Genomic DNA, 15,469 nt, shown 5'->3' on the forward strand with positions numbered 1-15,469 from the left:
TTTCCCTAGACAACTCTGGCATCATGCTGTTTCATTTTGGTCCCTCACAACAGTGATACAACAACTGTGTGTGTCTGAAGCTCTGACAATTCCCCATCCTTGCTAGCAAGAGCCAGCATTGCACAACTCTCTAAAGAAAATGTCATTTCAGTACAAATGTGTTCCAGATTTTCCAGGAAATGTATGTAAGATCCATGAAGTTCACACTCCCCCCTACCCCCTTCATCTCTCCTCTGTTTCCTGGGGAGATGATGCTATTTGCTATTTTCTTGATTCTTACATGTTACAGTTGATTTATCCCCCTCCACCACCACACACACAAACCCCAATAATTCTAGGTAACAGAAGTGTGAGTATCCACTTCCCCTCAAATGAGGTCTGAATTTCAGAAACAGTCTGGGCATTTCCTGAGAAAGAGACAAGTTTTGCTTGGGTAGCTTTCCACTTTCCTGAACACACACACATACACAGAGAGAGAGAGAGAGAGAGAGAGAGAGAGAGAGAGAGAGAGAGAGAGAGAGAGAGAGTCCTCCAAGGATTACTTTGGTGAAGTTCAAATTGAAGCCTAGGGAAAAAAGAAAGCAACATGGGACTTGCAGAAAGATGCTGGGTAGAGGCAGTATTGCTCTATCTTTTAGGCCATCCAAACTGACAAGAGCCATCCAGGTTGGAAGGCAACAGCCCCAAGGGATTATTCATTTAAAACAGAAGTTAACTTGTTAAGAATGGGTGGGGCAATTCCTACCAGTGTGACACTGGATAAGTCACTTAAGCTAATTGCCTCACCAAAACAAAAACAAAAACAAAAACAAAAACAACAACAACAACAACAAATAGAATGGGTGGGGTGGGGTGGGGTGGGGAAAGAAATAGAAAACCAAGAGTATTGAGACACTATAGCAAGCAAATGGTTAAAAACTTTAGACTAATGACCATTGCGAGCCTGAACAAATTGTCTTTGGAAATTATAGCTCTCTGGAGGACTCATGTCCTTCTTAAGATTAATGAAGAATTTACTCATTGCAAATACATACACACATACATATACACTCACACAGGAGTGTATATGCATGTTTGTGTGTATCCATATGAAATTCGATCTTCCCAACAACTCTGGGAGGTAAAAAGTCATTTTAGAGACGAGGGAAATAAAGCAGATAAATGTTAACTGATTTGCCCAGAGAGACCGTGGGTAAGTGATCCAGATAGTAAGCATCTGGTGCAGGAATTTAAACTTGGGTCCTGTACTCAAACCAACGAACCAGTAGTATAAGGCAGTACTATTCCAAAGGAATAGAAACAGAATACACTAAACGATACATAAAATGAACTAGAAACAGAATATAGTAAACTATACATAAAATGAAATAAAAACAGAATACACTAAATGATACATAAAATGAAATAGAAACAGAATATACTAAACTATACATAAAATGAAATAGAATAAACTAAATGATACATAAAATGAAATAGAGAATACACTAAACGATACATAAAATGAAATAGAAATAGAATACACTAAACTATATATTAAATGAAATAGAAACAAAATACACTAAACTATATATAAGGATTCCTGTGGATTCCTATTGACTTAGAAAATCACACATTAGCATTATCTATGTTCTACTGAATTAAAAAAAAAGTTTCCTAATTATATTTTACCTGGGTCAAACTGCCACATCATAAGGCAGCCTGGACCTTGGGATGTGTATCCCACCTTCTAAAATAAGGGTTTTTGTCTTCCTTTCATAGATAAGGAAAGTGAGGCAGGAAGACAAATGGGTTGGTCCAATGTTACACTTGCTAAGGCTGGAAACATTGTTTGATCCTCAGGCATTAAAGCTCAGATGTGGTTTCAGTGGGAATTCTTTTAGCAGATGGGTTTCAATACTCTGGGTATTCTTCAGCCCAGTAACCCCATCCCCTGGCTGTTCTCACAGACCCCTTCTCCCTGCTCTGGGCATCTTCCCTGGCCATTCCCCCTCCTTGGGATGTTCTCCCTTTGAACCTCAGTACTCTGGGTACTCTTCAGCCCAATAAGCCCCATCCCCTGGTTGTTCCCAGAACAAAACCCTCCATCTCCCTGTTCTGAGTATTTTTGGAGCCATCCCCCATACCTGGAATACTCTCCCTCCTCTGCTCTGACTACTGATCTCCCTGACTTCCTGCAACACTCATTTTCTGCAGGAATCCTTTCCCAAACCCTCTTCACTCCAGCACCTTTTCTTTGTTATCTGTCTTTATTTCCTCTGCTTTGTGTGCTTGTACATATAGTTGTTGAAATGTTGTCCCCCACCCCCAAGTCCCCATTGTATGGTGAAGTCCTCAAGAATAGACTCTGTCTTTCTGCCCTTCTTTGTATGGCCAGGCCTTGGCAGCGTGCCTGCCATACAGGAGACACTTACACATGTTTATTAACAGACTCTTGAGTGACCAAGGGAAATTGTAGGATCTCTAATAATCTCATATTTTTCAGCTTCCCTAGAACACAAAGTCATTAATGTGCCAGGACCTTAAATCCAATTCATGTGGAAGTCAAGATGTCACCCTCCTGACGTCATTGGTATTCTTCAAAAACAAAAAAATGGACAGCAACCAACCATGGTTCCCCATAAGGGGAATGAGAATGGGGCCTCCTAGAGATATGGTATAATGGCAGCTCATGGGCACTCAAGAACTAAATTGTAATAAAGGATGAGTATTATTTTGCTTTATTCTCTGTCCTGGATGCATTATAGAGATCGTCTTCACCCCTACACATATACACATATGCACAGACACACATTTTACACAGAAGGAAACTGAGTTGGGACTGGGAAAGCCATTCCCCAAGATTAAGAACTTGGTAAAATCGTAGAGCCTGGAGACAAAACCCTGGCTTTTGACTCCGTATCCTTTCTATTCCCCAATCCTCTTTTAACTATTAATTTTTAGCGACTATCCTTTCCTTCCCACCACTGTTGTCCCTCCTCTGCCTCCCCCCCCCCCCCCCCCCCCCCCCCCCCCCCCCCCCCCCCCCCGCCCTTATTCAGGAATCCCATGAATTCCCATCATTTTTCCCTCGAGAAAGTCCCATCTAAGGCTGGAAAGGTGTGGCAGGGGCTCATGCTGTGGGCTGGCTCTCGTTCCTTCCCCGGTGGACCAACATCCTGAGGAACTTTGTTCTGAATTGTTTTCCCGGCCTGGATTTGCTGGGAATTTTGCTGTTGCTACTGTTGGACTGTTATTTGTTACAGGCACTACAGAAGGGCTCTGGGAAGAGATAGAGGCAGAAAACTTGTTTTCTTTCCCCTATGATCTCTGTTGTGGGACCCTCAGTTTCCTTATTTAAAAATGAGCAAAATGATGTACTTCCTCCCTCACAGATTATATTTATTTAGGCTTTCCTCCCCCTGTTTTTGAGAAGTGGATAAAGAGACTGAATTTGTGATTTCATCAAGTATAAGGAGCTCCAGAGTGAGGACTTCCTCCACTTCAGCAGTACTGAGAGGTTAAATGGAATATCTGGAGTCCTACAACCAGTGTATGTCAGAAGTGGGACTTGAATCCAACTCTTTCTGACTTTAAGGCTGGCTTTCTTTCAACCAGGAAATTTTTGCATTTGTGTTTGTTTGGTTTTTTTTTCTCAGAAAAGTGCTTTTTAAATTGTAAACTTTATAAATGCTAAGTTTTTTGTGTTAATTCCAATGATCATTGGTCTGGTGAGATTTTCTCTCTTTAGATCTTTTTAAAAGTCTTTTGTCTCTTAAAAAAAAGCCACTTTTTTATAAAGGCTATTTTTTTTCCCTCGCAAATGTTTTTTCCATGTGTTTCTGGTTCTTTATTTTATCGCTCTGTGTGTTTGACCTAAAGTTTTTAACCTTTTACTATTGTTCTGGAGCAAATTTTCTTGTTAAAGACCCTGTGTATTTTTAAAGACTAAAGAATAAATACCACCTATATTTGAAGTGGAAAGGGGGAAAGTCTCTGAGTTTTTCTAGAGACATCATAATATCGGAGGGGGTGGATTAGTATAACTGAAAGCGGACTGTGCAGCTCAAAGGTCTAAGTGGTATCTGAGCCATCATATCTGATACCAGCCCATATCAATCAGCAGAAAGAACAAGGGCAGGGGCACCAGAAACCCTGCTTTTGTATCTTGACTCTGCAGCTAAATCATTGTATGATCTGGTCGAGCTATTTTCCCTTCCTGAGCCTCAGTTCCCATATCTATAAAACCGATACCAAAATTCATGCTAGCTATCTCTTGGGGATGGTCTTGAGGAAATCCTCTGTGAACTGTCATTTGTAGCAGCAAAGGCCATTGTAGAAGACATAAGCCCATGGGCTCTCAGATAGAGGGGAGAGATATCTGAAGAAGAGAGCAGAACACAACAGGTCTGAAAAAGCCAAGGGAATATAAATCAGAGAACATGAAAGATGGAAGACACCTGAAAAGTTAGCGCATCTGATCTGGAAAGGTCCTTAAGGCACAGGATGTTGGAGCCACCACCCACCCAGCAAAGCTGAATCTAATCCTTCGAGAAGGGAGGAATGGATATTCAGGAAAATAGAGGACTTCCAAGCAATTGTGACGGAAAGATCAGAAATGAAGAGAAAATTTGACTCTTAAATAAAAGACTCAAGGAAGTATAAAAAGGTAAACAGAAAAGAGAAATCATAAGGAACCTGATAAGGTTAACATTTGCATTTCTTCATGGGAAGATACTAATTGTAAGTCATAAGAACTTTCTCATTATTTGGACAGGAAGAAGGTATACACACACACACACACATATATACAAATACATGTATATATATATGTTATAGTAACTCATTATAGTATATACATACATTATAGTAACTCATAAGTATATAGTAACTAATATATATGTTATATATAATGTATATATTATATATGCCATATATAATATATAATACATATATTATAGTGTATGTGGTATATATAATACATATATTATAGTAACTCATAAGTATATAGTAACTAATATATAATGCATATATTATAGTAACTCATGAGAACTTTCTCATTATTTGGACAGGCAGAAGGTATATATATATATATATATATATATATATATATATAAAACACAGATATCTGTGTGTATATATATATGTGTGTGTGTGTGTGTGTGGGGGGGTGGGTGGGTGTGTGTATGTGTGTGTGTGTATACCTGTGCATGTATATATATATATACAGAGACAGATAGACACACAAAGAGAGATAGAGATAGAGAGTGTCAGAAAAATGTAGGTGTGAGTTGAATACAAAGGGATGGTATGTAAAAAAATTAAGGGATGAGGGAGAAATGCACTGGGAGAAAATGAAGGGGAGAGAGAGAGTGGGGTAAATTATCTCACATGTTTAAAGCAAGGAAAAGCTTTTACAATGCAGGAGAAGAAGGAAAGGAGAGGTTGAGTGATTGAACCTGCTCTCATCAGAAGTGAGTCAAAGAGAGAATAATATACACTCTCAATTGGGTGTGAAAATCTGTCTTACTGCACAGGAAAGTAGGAGGGGAAGGAGAAAAAAGAAGGGAGTGGGGAATGACAGAAGGAAAGGCAGATTGATTGAGGTAATCAAATGCAAAAAAAAAATGATTTTGAGGAGGGACCAGGTAAAAGGAGAGAGAATAGATTAAAGGGTGAAATACAGTTAGCAATCATAACTATGAAAAAAAAAATAGAAGCAAGTTTCTCTGATAAAGGATTTATTTCTCAAACATATAGAGAACTCACTTAATACTTCTTAGCTGTGTAACCCTGGGCAAGTAACTTAACCCCAATTGCCACAGCAAAAAACAACAACAAAATATAGAGAACTAAATCAAATTTAAAAAAAAAAAGAGTTAATCCCTGATTGATAAATGATCAAAAGATATAAACAGTTTTCAGATGAAGTAATCATAGCTACTCATAGCCAAAAGAAAAAAAATGTTCTAAATCACTATCAACTAGGGAAATTCAAATCCAAACAATTCTGAAGTTCTACCTCATACTTATTAGATTGGCTAATACAACAGAAGGAAAAGGGCAAATATTGGAGATGAGAGGAAAATGAGAGATTGATGTACTGTTAGTGGAGTCATGATCTGATTCAACCATTTGGAATTATGCTGAAAAGGATATAAAACCAGGTATATCCTTTGACTTAGCAATACCAATACTAGAGCTGTTCTTAAAAGGGATTTTTTTAAAGGAAAAAGATCTATGTAAAAAAATATTTATAACAGCTCTTTTCTGGTGGCAAAGAAGTGGAAATCGAGGGATGGCCATCAAAAGGGGAATGAATGAACAACTTGTTGTATATGATTGGATGTAATATTACTGGGCTCTAAAAATGATGAGTAGGATTCTCTCAGAAAAAAACCTGCAAAGGATCTGATGCCAAGTGACATGTACTGTGTACAAAGTAACAGCAGTATTATAAAACGATCAACTGTGACGACAATTTTCAGTGATTTAAGACAAGTCTGAAGGACTTGAATGTGAATATGGATTGAAGCTTAGTTTTTTTAATTTAATTTTTTGAGGGTTTTTTAGTCTTTTTTCTTTCACAACATGATTAATCTGTAGTTGTGTTTTGCATAATCAAACATGGATAACCTATATCAAAATTGTTGCCTTCTCAATGAGGGAGATGGCGAAAGAGAAAGTAAGAGAATCTGGAACTCAAAGTTTTAAAAACAAATGTTTAATTTTTTTATATGTAACTGGGGGAAATAATATATTCAAAAAGTATTTATCACATAGAAAATTACACACACACAAAAAATCTGATGTTAATTAGTAAAAACTTTGCTAAGGTCAAATTGAACACTGTATCATCAATCTAGATTTGGGGAGTGAAATTTTGACTACTTAAAATTAATAAATAAAGATAAATATTATCATATTAAAAAACTGTTGAAGTCAGGAGAAACCTTGAAGCGTAGAATGTTAGAACTTGGAAAAACCTTAGAAATTAGACTATAATATGTTAGAGGGGGACACAGGATCAGAGTTTCTGGAGATATCAGCATGGGGGGAGTATTTCAGGGCTGAAAAAGAGACTGGACACAGACTGAAGTAAGACTCAAATCCAGCCCTTTTTGGTGTTAAGGTTGATGTTGAACGTGAGATCTGGACGTGGATTTTACAACAAAGACACAAGATGTGTGTCTCTGGGAGAGATTTTAGAATATAAATCACAGAGCATCGTAGCCGGAGGAGTCTTGGACAGCTTGGCTAGTTCAGCTCCCTTCTTTTTATTCCTAAAGAAACTAAGTAAGGCCCTGGGAAAGAACTTGGGGAAGTCACTGCTCAACGCTCCACAGATTTCAGGGCACTAACAACAACAACAATAACAACAACAAAAACAAAAACTTGGTTCCACACTTGACACCCAATTGAAGGTTCTTTTCACAGGGCAAAGGCCACTCCATCCCACTGTGTGTGTGGATGTGTATGCATGTGTACATATAAGCGAGAGGAGAGGGGAGGAGAGAGAGACAGAGAGACAGAGAGAGAGTGTGTGTACACTAGAATTTATTCACTGGTTTTTTCTATTATCTATGTGATATAATTGATTCAGGGAACTCCCAGATAAGGAAATTCCTACAACTACTACAAGTCAAAGGGATGCTGCCACCAAGAGTCTGAGAGTGCTCCGGGGCACACAGAGGATGAGCAAATGCCCAGGATAATGCAGCATTGATTGTCAGTCACGACATGAATCCAGGTCTTTCTATCTCTAATATTGACCCTGGATTCACTTTTAGTCTATGTATATTTGTGTGTGTGTGTGTGTGTGTGTGTGTGTGTGTGTGTACAGGGGCAATGAAAAGGTGTAGTAAACAGAGTACTGCCTTGGTTAAGTTACTTAAACTTGTTGGTCTCAGTTTCTTGATTTGTAAAATGAGTTGGAAAAGGAAATGGCAAGATAATCTCCAATGGAATCACAAAAAAGCCTGGAACAACTGGAACAACTAAATAACAACAAATGTGTTTACAGACACATAGATAATCAGTGTGAGGGAGATAGACTGACAGCTAAATATATAATAATACATGGATATAGAATGGATATAAAGGGATGAGAGAGACAGAGTGACAGACACAGAGACAGAGAGAGGAAGAGAGACAGAGACAGACAAGACAGAAAGAGAGAGATACACACAGACAGAGACAAAGACAAAGAGGCAGAGACAGAGGAAGGGACAGAAACAGAGAGACAAACAGAAAGACAAACAGACAGAGACAGTCAGAAAGGATACAGAGAAGGAGTAGAAGAGGGAGAAAGAGACAGAGAAACACAGAGACAGAGATACAGAAAGACAGTGACAAAGAGAGAGACAGACAGACAGGCGAGTTGCAGAGAAGGAGAGGGAGACGGAGAGAGACAGAGACAGCGAGAAAGAGAGAGACAGAGAGAGAGAGAAGGAGAGAGGGAGAGAGAAGGGAGAGGGAAGAGGGGAGAGAGACAGATACAGAAACAGAGAGACAGAAAGAGAGCAATAAAGAGAAAAAGAGAGAGGAAGGGAGAAGGAGGTGGAGAGAGAGAGAGAAAGAGAGAAGAGAGAGAGAGAGAGAGAAAGAGAAAGAGAGAGAGAGAGAGAGAGAGAGAGAGAGAGAGAGAGAGAGAATGAGAACTTTATTTGGAAACAAGGCAATGAACTCTAGACTCATTTTATCCCTTTCTCCAAACTGGCCTCCAATCCAGGGTCCCCAGACTTCAGGGCTCATTTGGAAACTCTTGTGCAGCCCTCTCAGTCACCCCCCTGGGAGCAGGGCGGGCCCTGTCTCCTCAGGCCTGCTTGTAAAACAGTGAATCTTGGCCCGTAATCAAAGCAACTCCATACAGAGAAGATCTATGAAGTCATGTCGCTCTGTAGATATGACTCCCCATGGTCCTTTCCACCAGATCCGTGAGTTCCTCCAACACAAGGAAACCCTTAATCCTGAGGTGAGGGCGCTTTCAGGTTCTGATGGATTCCATGTGAAGGGGAGTGGAGGACAGTCCCAAAGGGAGCCCTCCCCAGAACTGACTGCAACTGGTGGGCGTGCCGAGGCAGGTGGGCCCTTTGGCAGGAAATCTAAGAGGCCCTAACGACATCCATCTGACGGTCTGACCCAGGATTCCAAGATACTCGCTGGCCTTGCTCCCCACGTCCACCCCTCATGCTGAAGTCCCTGTGGCTCTTTTTGAGCCCTAGATCCTTCTGCAGTGAAGAGCTCCGCTTCCCCGTGCCCAGGAAGCTTGGCCTGCAGAAGCCTTGCCCATCATTCGAACGCCACCTCCTCCAAATACTCCGCCTTGTTTCTCTTTGGAATATTCCCAGCATGTGGTCATATCTTCTCCTGGCATTTATCATATTTTCAACTCAAGGAAACATTTACTAAGTACTACTCTGGGACTTGGATGAGATAGACTTGGGGGGGGAAGGACACGCAGTGGTTAGCATGCACATTAAACTAGAAATGCCTTGAAAACAATATTTTGGGATGGCTAAGTGGTACAGTGGATAGAGCATAAGCCCTGAAGTCAGGAGGACCGGAGTTCAAATCTGACCTCAGACACTAAACACTTCCTAGTTATGTGACCCTGGGCAAGTCATTTAACCCCAATTGTCTAGAAAGAAAGAAGAAAACAATCTTCCTTGTTTTTTGTTTTGCTTTGTTTGGTATGTGTGTGTATTTCCCATAGCTCCTAACAAAGGATTTGAATACTTTATATTTCAATGCACCAACATATTTCTGAACTCATCCATATTATCTGCAGAAGGAAGGAAGAAAAGAAAGGAAAAAAAAGAAGGAGGAATGTAGAAAGGAAGAAAGGAAGGAGGGAAGAAGGGAGGGAGGGAGAAAGGGAAAGAAGGAAGGGAGGGAAAAAGGAAAGGAGTATTGAATGAAGAAAGGAGGGAGAGAGAAAGGAAAGGAAGGAGGGAGGGAGAAGAGAAGGACCAAGGGAGAGCAGAGTAGGACCAATAATAATAATAGTAGCTCTTATACAGCACCTACTATATTCCAAGAACTGTGTTAAATGCTTTGCAAATATAATATTTGATCCTCATAACAGTCCCTTATCTATACACCACCTAGCTCCTGAAACTCAGATACTCTCTCTGTTTTCTAATATAGCCTAAGTTTAGATGAGCTTTCTTGGCTGCCATATCACACTATAGATATAGGTAAATACGTTGATAGGTAGATAGATAGATAGACAGACAGACAGGATAGATAGATAGATAGGTAGATAGATAAATGAAGTGGTTGGGTGGTTGGATGGATAGATAGATACTTAGGTAGACAGACATGTAGGTAGATGAGAGAGAAAGACACAGGAAAAAACAAATCAAGAGATATAGATCAATAGAGTATATATTAATTGCTTATAATACACTAAGTACTGTTCTATGTGTCAAGGATCAAAATACAAGAAAAGAATATAGTATCTGCCCTCAAGGAGTTTGTTTTCTAATAAAAAAAAAAAAAAAAAAAAAAAACTCTTCACATAAAGCAGAGGTAGAATGAAGATCCAGAGGCAGCAGCGGGGTAAGGAGATGTTTGGCAAATGCCATGTATACCATGTTCTGAGCAAGATCAGCTGAGCTAAGCTGGCAGTGTTGTAGGGTACAGAGATGGATGGAGTCTAAGGGATCATGGTGAGACAGTAGAGATGGGTTTGAATAGGAATGTCATGATGTGGTGGGCCACTCAGATACTCAGATCTTCGTTCCAAAGAGCTGATCTCTGGCTTTGTTCCTCTCTTCCCATCCTGGTCCTATTTTTGCAGGTTATTTTCTGAACCCAAATCTAAGACTTATCATTTATCACTACTCAATTTCATCTTATCAGATTCCAACCACCTACGAGCCGGCAAGTCAGATTTTTCTACCCAAGAACTTAGAATATAGAATTTCAGAGCTTTTGAAGGGCCTAAACCAGAGAATACGGAGTGAGAGACATGGGAGGGAGTTTAAAACATAGAAATTGGAATTTGAGATTAGAAAGTGAATGTGGAATGTGGAAATTAATATATTAAGACAATGATTAATCCCTTTGAAATTTAAGAAGTGTTTTTCTGGACATGGGGGAGGTGATAAAATACTTAATTAAAATGTACTCACTGCCATCATGGAGCTCACATGGTAGGAGGAGATTAAAATCCCAAACAAACAAATGCTGCACCAAAATTCAGACCTAGGAGGGGCTGAGACACCATTGGTTTGGATCTCTGACTTTACAAAGGAAGAAACGGGCTTAGAAAAGAAGGGACACGTTAAAGGTGATTGGAGGTAACAAAACCCTTGTGCTCTGACCCCAGCTCAAGCTATTTCCATGACCACCCCCTCCCCCACCACACACACACCCTGCCAGGCTTTGTGAAGTCAGGGAGATGGATTTTCCACAATAAGCATTCCAAGTTCACACCCAGAATCCTCTTCTGTGATATTTCACCAGCCATTTGTCCTTGGAGCAGCATCCCAGGCCAGCCCTATCCCACTGCAGTCCCAAGAGGAGGTAGGATGGAAGAGCCACGTGCTGCAGAATGGGAAGGGTCAGGGCCCCATGAAGGAGCAGGTCGGGTTACAAAGCAGCCACTCACAGCAAAGGGATGCACCAGCATACCAGCAATGGGCGTTATTTGCAAAAAAAAAAAAAAAAAAAAAAAAAAAAAAAAAAAAAAAAAAAAAAAAAAGCAGGATTTAGGATGGATTCCAAGGGGGAAAAATAAAAACACAAAGAAATCCAAACACTCCTTCACTATGTTGTTGTTGTTCGGTCTTAGCCAACTCTGTGACCACATTTGGGGTGTTCTTGGCAAAGATACTAGAATGCTTTTTCAGCTTCTTCTCCAGCTCATTTTACAGAGAAGGAAACTGAGGCAAACTGGGTTAAATGACTTGCCCAGGGTCACACAGCTAGTAAGTGTTTGAGGCTGGATTTGAACTCAGGAACATGAGTCAGACTGACTGGGTCAAGGCTCTGTGCATTGTGGCACCAGCTAACTGCCCTCATCATGAGAGACATCTAAAGGCAGAGAGGCTTCCGTGAGAGCTGGTAAGCATCTTACCTAGAAGACCATTCCCGGGTTGTTGCCAAAGGAATTCTGCTCCACAAGTTCCCACCCAACGCCAGAGTTCTTTTATTCTGTTGATTTAAGTTTAGAACAACAGAAACACTGGAAGGACCTCTCAGTCCACAGGCTGTTAGTAAGTAAGTACCTGCCTTCTGTCTCCTATTCCATGAGTGTCTCTGGGCAAGTCCCTTACCTCTCTAAGCTAAACCACTGGCTTCAAATAGGGACAGGGGCCAGCAAAGTCTACTGAAGGATCCCTGCAGGCACCATATTGACTTAGCAAAACATATGTTGATATTAGATAGATAGATGATAAATAGGATAGACAGACAGACAGACAGATAGATGGATGTTAGAGAGAGAATAGAGAGAGAGGATGGATAGGCATAGAAATAAAGAAAGAAATATGAGAGAGAGATGGAGAGACAGAGAGGATGAATACAGATAAATGGATGGAACAGAGAGAAATAAAGAAGATGGATACATATAGGTAAGCAGATGATAGAAGAAAAATATAGAAAGACAGAGACAACAGAGACAGAGAGAGATGGGGACAATTAGAGAGAGACAGAGAGACAAAGACAGAAATAAAGACAAAAACAAAGACAGGGAGAGAGGGAGAGAGAAACAGACAGACAAAAACAGAGACAGAGACAGACAGAAAGACAGATGGAGAGAGAGACAGAGAGGAAAAGAGACAGAGACAGAGAGAGAGATTCACACACACACACACACACACACACACATATATATATATATATATATATATATATATATATCCCATCTGTTTTTTATTTATTTTGTTGAACATTTATTCATTACATTTTAACCTGACTGGGGCAAAGTAAAACAGTTCTTGTGAGAGGGGAGCAGAAGCCAACTGAGAAATCCTCTCTAAAACCAACGCAAGATAATTTAGTAGGAAGTTATTAGCACCTGGGAGAACTAGACAAGGACTCATTAAGAAGATGACTTTTGAGTTGTATCAAAGGAAAGCAGTCCAAGCATGAGGGACAACAAAGGCATGAAAGTGGGAAATGACTGTTTGTACAGAGGAACTTGCCCACTTTGCCTGGAGCATTGAATATGTAAAAAGGAACCATGTGAGAAATCTAAAGTAAGCTGGGACAAAATTTAAAAGCCTTTCAATGTCAAAGATTTGGGGGGTTAACAGTAGATCATATCAGTGAAAAGGGCAAATTAAGTGATAAGAGTACTAGGGAGACAGAAGTTCAAATCCCGCATCAGATACTTCTCAGCCACGTGACCCTTGGCAAATTCTCTTTAACCTGCCTGCCCTCAGTTTTCTCTTCTGTAAAATGAGCTGGAGAAGCAAATGGCCAACCACTCCAGTGTCTCTGCCAAGAAAACCTGAAAGGGAGTCAGAGTCAGATACAACTAAACAAGGAGAAGCATTGAAAAGGAAACGAGTGGAGATTATTGATCAGGGGATGCGATAACATGGCCAGACCTGCCACTGAGTGAGTGATGGAGAGGAGTGAAGAAAGGCAGGAAGCTTGGAGAACAGCTGAGAGAGCTTTGCAGTTGTGCAGGAGCAGGTGATGGAAGTGGGGCTAGACTGGGGGTCCTGGGAGAGAGAAGGGTGTCAGGAGGCCCTTTTGAAGGGAGGGAACTGAGCCTGTGGGTCCCGGCAGCTGGAAGAATGACCATGGACTTAGCAGACACAGTGAGAATGAAGAGCTTGGGAGAAGGGCCCCACGATGCCTTCTGCTGGGAACAGGGATGTTCAAAATATCAAATAGGCAGTTAGCATCCCTTCTTTGCGTCCCTAGCACTTAGCAGAGCCGGACAAAGTTGCTTTAATCAATTAACCAATGCTTGTTGACAGATTGATGCGCTAGCATCTCTGGGTATACGGATATGAGCATCATCTGCCATCAGAGACAGTGACAAAATCCATGGGAGCTGATGGGAATTACCAAGAGAGAGTCTTGAAGAAGAAAGGAAAGGGAATGAGCATTTATTAAGCACCTACTATGTGCCAGGAATCATGTTAAACACTTTACAAATATTTCATTTGATCCCTACAACAATCCTGTGAGGTAGGTGCAGTCAGGATTCCTATTTTACTATAGAGGAAACTGAGGCAGACAGCATTAAGTCACTCGTTCAGGGCCACTTAATTAATAGATACATGTCTGAGGCTGGATATTATCTCAGGTTTTCCTCACTCCAGGTCTATTCACTGGGCCTCCTACTTACCCCTGGAAAAGACCTAGAACAAAGCCTCGGAGAAGACGATGGTTTGAGCATCGGTTATGGAGGAGACAGCCTGCTTTATCTGACTACTTCCTGTGGCTCAGTCTTTCATGTCAGGACAACATCCCTGGTTCCCAAACATAACGTGCTTGGGGAAGCACAGCCATTTATCTTGTCACCGCTCACCCATCAACCCTGCCCTGGAATCCCAGAACTCTGAGATGAAAGGGATTTCCATGTTTAGGAGGATTTCAGAAGTCCCCCACCTTCAAATCTCATCTGGATGGCAGCCCTCCTTTTCACTGGCAGACTTCCAGGGAGGGGAAGCCCACTGCTTCTGGGGGCAACGGATCCCCCCGTGGGAGAGCTCTAATTGTGAGGAAGCGTTTCTGGATGTCAAGCCCCGGCTCGCAGCTCAGCTCCTGCCACTGCCGGTGCCCAGTAATTGTCATCCTAGAGCCAGCTAGAGGAATGCCAGTAACTTTCTTTGCAGAAGGCAGCTGTTCAAATACTGAAAGATAATCATCTTATCTTCTTCCACCGTTCCCTCCAAGAGGGCCCGGCTTTAATGAATCTGGGGGGATTTCCCTCCCCTATCTCTTGTACTTATCTAAAACAGACCTAACCATTAGGATTCTCCTCTGAACTGTAGACTTCTCTCAGGAACCTGCTGAGATGAAGTCAGCACCCAGTGATCCCCACTGGCTTCTGCAGAATCCCAGGAAGCAGGTGCTTACTTTGGAGAAAGAATGGATGGGGTTGGAATCCTGAGCGACTCCCATCTGGGGGACATTGAGCAAAGCTCTCCTTGGGAGGCCTGTTTCTATCCATCAAATGAGAAAATTGGACTCTGTCTCCGTCTCTGTCTCTCTTTCTCTCTTTGTGTGTGTGTCTTTCTCTCTGTCTCTGTTTCTGCTCTCTTTCCGCTCTCTCTTCTCTCTTTTTCTCTCTCTCCTCTCTCTCCTTTCTTCTCTCTTTCTCTCTCCTCTCTCCTTTCTTCTCTCTCTTTCTCTTTCCTCTCTCCTTTCTTCTCTCTCTTCTCTCTTTTCCCCTCTTCTCTTTGAATCTCTCTCTTTGTCATCTGTCTTTCGATACACACATGTATATGTGTGTGTAATTACCAAAATCAGCTACAACTGACATTCTCTTGTCCACATTCTCAGGCCCCTCCCAGCTCTCTGT

The 15,469-nt window shown here is 41.2% G+C and overlaps 1 long non-coding RNA gene across 1 annotated transcript in view; it reads right to left on the minus strand.

Moving 5' to 3' along the window:
* Positions 1 to 11,330, minus strand: part of LOC116421222 — a 233,496-nt gene extending 222,166 nt beyond the window's left edge. The window contains exon 1 of the long non-coding RNA XR_004231517.1: positions 11,115 to 11,330. This is a non-coding gene — a long non-coding RNA (uncharacterized LOC116421222). The remainder of the gene's footprint in view (positions 1 to 11,114) is intronic.
* Positions 11,331 to 15,469: the final 4,139 nt, after the last annotated feature.

The sequence above is a fragment of the Sarcophilus harrisii genome, chromosome 2, assembly GCF_902635505.1.
Source record: "Sarcophilus harrisii chromosome 2, mSarHar1.11, whole genome shotgun sequence".
In the NCBI taxonomy this organism is placed as follows: Eukaryota; Metazoa; Chordata; class Mammalia; order Dasyuromorphia; family Dasyuridae; genus Sarcophilus; species Sarcophilus harrisii.